The 7,517-nt window shown below is 35.1% G+C and overlaps 1 pseudogene; it reads right to left on the bottom strand.

Annotated features, from left to right (window-relative positions):
• Positions 1-3,472: 3,472 nt before the first annotated feature.
• Positions 3,473-6,480, bottom strand: LOC145134796 (late blight resistance protein R1-A-like; annotated as a pseudogene).
• Positions 6,481-7,517: the final 1,037 nt, after the last annotated feature.

Genomic DNA, 7,517 nt, shown 5'->3' with positions numbered 1-7,517 from the left:
TATTAAATGTCGGAAGAGGTAGAGGGAATAGCAGGAGCAGTGGGAGTCGGGGAAAAAGTTCTTCTAGAACTTTGAAGAATGTGAAATGCTGGAACTGCCAAGAGGTGGGACATGTTAAGAGTCAATGTCCAAAGAAAGAATTAAACATTGCTGGTGCTGAGAGTGTGTCTGAGGATGATGCACTGATACTCAATATGGAAAGTTCTGTGGACTCTTGGGTCATGGATTCAGGGGCTTCGTTTCACGCCATGGACAACGGGGAAACGATGGTGAATCTAAAAAAGGGAGATTTTGGAAAGGTACGGTTAGCAAATGACGAAATGCTTCAAGTAACGGGCATGGGAGATATTGATCTAGTTACTTCATTGGGAACTACATGGAGCCTGAAGAATGTCAGGGTTATTCCGGAGCTGAAGAAAAAATTGATTTCTGTTGGTCAGCTGGATAAACAAGGGCTGGAAGTAAGGTTTGGTGGTGGTAAATGGATGGTGGTCAATGGTAATTCGGTGATTGCTCAAGGTATGAAGCGTGGGTCATTGTATATGGTTGAGGTACCTGCTGAGGGAAGTATGACCATCCCGATTAAGCAAAACAAAATCTGGTTCGCTAAATCTACTGCTAAGAGAGTTCATTTTGCAAACATGAATTCTGGAGCCAAGGGGATGTTAGCTGAACGAGTCGGAAATTCTAAACCATTCGGGGGATTCTGTGGCAGTGGGAGCACGGGGTGTGTTCCGGGTACAGTTACAAAGAGCCGTTGGGTTTTGAAGACTAAGACTGGAAAATTCTCTCTTGTTGGAAGTTTGCAAAGTTTGGAGAGTGTTAGTGGTCCTCGGTATATCTCTGGATCTGGTGGAGTGTCCAAACCGGTTGAGACAGAGGATGAGTCGGTGGTGGGATTAGCCACGACTGAGTTGGAGCTAGTGGGAGCTTCAACTGGCCCTTCTAGTACTTGAAGATGAGGGGCGGCTGCAATTAGAGAAATGGGACTAAGTTTAGCTTGTTCTTAGGAACTGGAGGCTTGGAAGACTTGGTTGTTTTAAGATTACTGGAGTTGGATGACAGAGACGGACCATGTTGTTCAAACTTTCAAGTGGGAGATTGTTAGGTAAAATATGAAAGGTTGAAAACATGTGGCTATGCATGTGAAATAAAAGAATCAAATTCAAACTGAAAGTTGGAAAATAAGTGGTGCATTCAACATGTTCAAACTTGAAGTTGGTAGACTTTAAATTGGTTACAACTCTTTCTGTTTTCACATAGTAAACATTCACCTATATATATGCATGTATGTTTTGCATATTTGGTGTGCAAAAACTTGAGAGAACATCAAGTGTAGAGTGTCAAGCCAATTGTAATCTTGTGAGTTTTAATAAAATTCTCTAGTTGCAGCCCGTGGACGTAGGATTTGCACCGAATCCGAACCACGTAAAATCCTTGTGTTCTTCTTGCTTTATTTTCGTGAGTTTGTGTGTGTGTGATAGTGTGTTTCCGCTGCGTGTACCCGGTCCGGTTCCTAACAATTTCTATCCAAATTAATTTGATATATAAGTGTATTGATACCGGTCTTTTGATTTTATTTTTCTTTTTGCATCAAATGCTATGCTCTTAGGCTTCAACTTCTTTTTTCGTATAAGTACATTGGGTTGCATCTCACCTGGTGTGTGTATATATATATATATATATCTCACCTGGTGTGTGTATATATATATATATATATATATATAGGTGTGTGTATATATATATATATATATATATATATATATATATATATATATATATATATATATATATATATATATATATATATATATATATATATATATATGGTTAGGTTCATGTGAGACGGCCTAATTTTGTGAGACCGTGAGACGCATTTTTTTATTTTATTTTATTTTTTTTTAGTTAATTCAAGTTCTGAAAATAATATTTAAAAAAAGAATTTTTGGATTTTTCCATTTATTTTGCATTTTAAAATTATTTTTTAGAATATGTACAGTGTAATATTCTATTAGAATATTTCACGTATTTTTAAAAAAAAACGGGATTTTTTTTTTATTTTTTATTAGTTAATTCAAGTTCCGAAAATAATATTTAAAAAAAGAATTTTTAGATTTTTCCATTTATTTTGCATTTTAAAATTATTTTTTACAATATGTACAGTGTAATATTCTATTAGAATATTTCACGTATTTTTTTAAAAAAAGCTGGATTTTTTTTATTTATTTTTATTTTTTTTAGTTAATTCAAGTTCCGAAAATAATATTTAAAAAAAGAATTTTTGGATTTTTCCATTTATTTTGCATTTTAAAATTATTTTTAGATTTGGTCTCACGGTCTCATAAAATTAGAATGGTCTCAAATGAACCTGAACCTATATATATATATATATATATATATATATATATATATATATATATATATATATATATATATATATATATATATATATATATATATATATATATAGGTGTTACCCTAATGTATGAGATATGCAGAAATTTATGAACTTCTACTACGTTCATCAAGGTTGCCCTATTATTGAATTCCTTGTTGAAGCCCTAATTCCATTGTTAAGCATAACACTTAGAAATCGAAAATCACACTGATAAAATTAGTTCAATCCGTCAAGAGGATCGCCGACGTTTGCACCCTCCGGAAACCCTAAAGCCGCCGCTGGTAACTCGAGAGCCGATAAATGGTGAAAAAGTATAGTCGTTGGCAAAGTGCATATGCCAATTCTGTATAACAACAGTTCAAGGCAACCACCAATTTTGATTCCCACAAATAAATATTTAAAGAGATTTTTAATTTAATTTATTTTATTTTTTTGAAGTTTTTAACTAAGATTAATATTATAAAATTATTCAATCTTGCTCGCATTTTGAATGTATAATTTATTTTATATTTCTTGTGTATTTTTGTTGATCTAGACTTAGGGATATTTTGGTAATTATGTTAGAATTCTGGAAGTTATGGCAGTTAAAATTAGTTGGTTGTTAGAGTGAGTTAGTTGGTAATTATAGCAATTATCTCAACCGTCAAATATTGAAGGGGTAAGATGGTTCTTCAAGAGTTGCAATGTTTCATGTTGTGTCTGTATAAATATGTGTCGGTGTAAAATTGGTTGAGTTAATCAATAAATGTGTGTGAGAAACGTTCCTATACACACTTCATTCTTCTATAATGTTTCTGCAAGTTCTCTTATTATAAGATTAACTCCAGCATGTTTGCGTTAAGTTTTGAATCATGAATTTCTGTAATCCAAAAAAGTGTTGAAAATGAAGATCCATTATGTGGCATCTTGTTTCTGCATATCAAGAGTTGCATTCACGATTTAGGGGAAAAAAAGAACACTATATTGCTCTGATACCAAGTTTATCAACACAAGAATACAAGTCATCCATATATATGATGGAAGGACGAATGCATTCAACAGGAATAAACTCACAGCTAATTGAAACACGTGCTCTGGAAGGATGCTTAATTCATTCGGTTGGAGCAAATCTTTTCCCTCATACAAGACTAATAATGCCAGGTTGCATTATTCTTTCACGCCTAACCCAGCTAAGACAACTTCGACTAAACAAAAGATTCAACTAGGTAAGAGAAAAAAACAAATTGAAATTTTGGGTAAAGAATATCAACAGACACCGTACTAGGTAGTAAATAGACCAACTAATAATGTACTAAACATTCATGGTATCAATAGCAATTCCACAATTAAGTAAAATGTATTAATCATCATGCTTGGGTACACAAGAGGGCATTTTCCTTCCATCAACTTTGATCTTCAGTTCATAGTTTCCCGCATCATCTTGCTCATTTCGCATTTTTTGAAGGGATACGAGAAGAGAAGCATCACAATTCAAAATGTAAATAGACTCGAGCGTTGAGATGTCCCCTAATTCAAGGGGTATCTCTTCAAGATGAACGCAACTCACCACTCGTAATCGTTCAAGACATGGAAAGTTGATGCTTGAGGCTTTCCATTGTTTGATATTTAACTTCTTAAGTCTCAAGACTTTTAACCGTTGAAACTGATCCTCACCTGTTTCCTACAGGGTTCCCTCAAACCCATTGTCTTCTAGTATGAGAGCCTCAAGATTAGGTAATGATTGAATGATTGACATGTTGCTCCATGGTAGACCACACCTTACAAGTGTAAGTACTTTCAGTGTTTCAGGGAACCTAATAATGTGATTCTTTCCTAAGTTTGGTGCACTTCTGCGAAATTCTCGCTGAACTGATCCAAATAACGTCAGGATTTGAAGGTAATGGAGTACCTTAAAGTCATTTTCCTTGTCGGAGTAAAGAGTAGATGTAAGTTCCTTGATCCTGGGAAAACATTTCTTAAAATTATCTACCCCATCTCCCAACTCTACCTTTGTAATAAATTCCAAGTTCAATGGTTTTCCAACTGAAGGAAGATAAAGATCTGCATTACTTCTTAGATGCCTCAGATTCACCAAATTTGATATGTTACTAGGTAAAACCATAGGACTAGAACTTGTTTTAACAATGAGGGTTTGAATGTTCCATAAAATGCATATTGATGGTTGAAATGATGACAGCCAAATGTAGAGGTACCTTAAGTGAACTAGTAATGCTAAACCAGGGGGGAAATAAAGCAATCTACATTTTTCTAGACTTAACACCCTAAGTAGTGAAAAGGAGGGGAAAAACTTTGAGATAATGTCAGTTATGGTTGTTTTCCTAGTAAAGCACAATAGTGATCGAACACTTGGGGTGGTTGGAAGAGACGAACTCATAATGTGCATTTCTTGATTTGTGACCACACGGCGTTTCTTATATGTGGTAATTACCTCACAAACATTATTAGATGGTGGGGAGTCTATTTTCAGGAAGAAATTTTCTTCTTTTCCTTTTTCCACACATACCTGCCTCACAAGATCATGGACTTTACAACGTCTGACATCACCCCAGGCATACCATTTGTCTATGATTAAAAGATTTCTGTCAACTAGATCCATCAGGTAACCGTTTGCAATTTCCTTCAAGCTTTGACTTCCATCTTCTTGTATAAATCCCTCAGCCATCCATAACCAAAGCAACCTTGGTGAGGAGATCGGGTAGTCTTCTGGAAACCCTCCAAGATAGAGAAAGCAGTCTCTCAAGTGAGGAGGTAGATGGTGGTAACTTAATGCTATTGTTTCCAGACATCCTTTCTCGTCACTAGCAATGTATGAATGGAAACTGCAAGAAATTTTTAGCCATAAATCTTTAGTCCTTGTTTCTTTTGCTAGAACTCCTGCCATCACAACCACAGAAAGAGGCAATCCGTGACAGTTTTTTGCAATTTGCTTTCCAGGTTCAATCAACCATTGGGGGCACTCGTCTCCTTGGAACACCTTCTCACACAACAACTTCCAACTTTCTTCTTCAGTCAAATGTTGTAATTGATGAATGAGTCCGTGTGATTTTGCGTGTGAAGCCACTTCAGTGAGGCGACTCGTAAGCAGAATTCGACTTCCAGTGTTATCATCAGGGAAAAACAACTGCGACTTGTCCCATGCCTCTATACTCCAGATATCATCAATAACAATTAAATATCTCTTACCCATTAGGCGTTTGTGCAACATTGCACGGAGTTGACAGTCCGTTGCTTTCTCAAGCTCTAATTGATCATCTATGGATGACAGAACTTGAATCAACAGATCCCTCTTGTCATATGTTTGTGAAACAGTGACCCATCCACGGACGTGAAAATGATAAGCAACATAAGGATCAGTGAACACTTTGTTAGCAAGGGTAGTCTTACCTATTCCACCCATACCCACAATAGAGACCCCTTGAATTTCTATCTTCGACAAGTTTGTCCCGTATTATCTCAGCATCACGATCAAACCCCACAACGACATTTTCCAATAATTTCTTTGAACCCCTTGAATTTCTAGTGTGGGAAGTTCCAGCAGATTGTGTTTGCAGTCTATCAGTTCTCAGAGAAGAGTCCATCTTCATGTTATCGATGTTAATGGTCATGAACTCTATCTTGATAGACTCGATTGATCTTATAGCAACCTCAAGGTGGAGAGAGGGCTGAAAGACATCAGATCTAGGGAAATATCCGTTATTTCTACAGTGGACAGTGGATAGAAAGACATCAACAGTATCTTCTGCCTCTTCAGCTGCAGCTTTGAATCTTTTCTTCAGTTTGCTCACTTCTTCAAAGTTGTGTAGATCTTGGTCTTCATGGTTGAAAATGGTTTGGATCATGGAGTCAAGCTCTTCATAAAGGAGATGGAATTGAGGCCTTTCACGTAAGATTGATGGATTATCCGTGATCACTGGAATATCATTGGAGTATATCAGCTGCTTCAACTTTTCCATGAACATCTGGATATTTGCATATGCCATCTTGTTTCTTCCTCTCTTGAAGGACAGTTGTATTCTGTATTGAAGTTTTGAATTAAGATAAACAGTAGAGAGCAGTTTTGCAAATTCTGTGAATTATTTGGACCCTTTTAAATTTTCTTTGTCATAAAGGAGATGGAATTGAGGCCTTTCACATAAGTTGGCTCTTTTTCTTTTTTGCAGAATGGGATTATGGTCCCTACAATCCACCAACAACATAGTAAAGGTTTTCACTTTTCACTTTTTTATTATTTTTTTCTCCATTCCATTTCAAATAATACTTCATACCATTATTGCATTTTATATATAAACTTATAAATTTAGAATATAAACAGAATCTATAACTTATAACAATTATTAATATATCTTCACGATCGATATTAATATAAGATCCTATTAGAAACATATAAATAACAAAAGTACATTGCTATTTCTGCAGAGTCACTAAAGCAAAAAAAAAAAAAAACATTGCTAGCATTATCATTAAACTATGTAACCTTTAGCATAGATTATATTTAAGATGTTTATTAATAATATATAAGAAAAAAGGTACTTTAGTCTCCTATGATTTGTCATATATGCCAGAAAGCATTAACAGCACCCGAGAATTAGCACCTAGACGATATCTTTTGATGAGAGCTTTAGATACTATTAATATTTAATACAACACCCGCACAGCAAAATCAGCATCTGCAAACAAACAGTGAAACTTTGATCTTTTTTCCACACCAAAAACATCAATTACTATGCCTTTGCTTGAATTATTTCTTGAGTATGAATGAGAGCATCAAAATTTGCTGAGCAAATATGCTTTATGGTAAAAGCATCTTATTTTGAGCAAATAAAAAAAAAGCATGGATCATGATGGATTTTAAGTTCTTCAATAAGGAAAAAAGAATGACGAGACCCAAGAAAAAGATGTTAGACGGTTAGACCCATAACCTTTGAGTAAGACCATTGTAGGCTGTCATGAGACTCCTTTTAATTAGCTATATTTGCCATATATAAATGAAAATAAACCAAATACAAGTCCAAACCACGTATTGAACAATGTACACAAGGGAAACTTCTATTTGCTGAAATGAGTTGGGCATCTGATTGATTTTGAATACGTTAGAGAACTACCTCCCCTACAGAAGAAG

Source organism: Lactuca virosa, chromosome 8, assembly GCF_052849685.1.
Source record: "Lactuca virosa cultivar CGN04683 chromosome 8, Lactuca_virosa_CGN04683_v6, whole genome shotgun sequence".
Taxonomy (NCBI): Eukaryota; Viridiplantae; Streptophyta; class Magnoliopsida; order Asterales; family Asteraceae; genus Lactuca; species Lactuca virosa.
The sequence above is the reverse complement of the archived record's forward strand: the minus strand, read 5'-3'. Positions and strand labels throughout refer to the sequence as shown.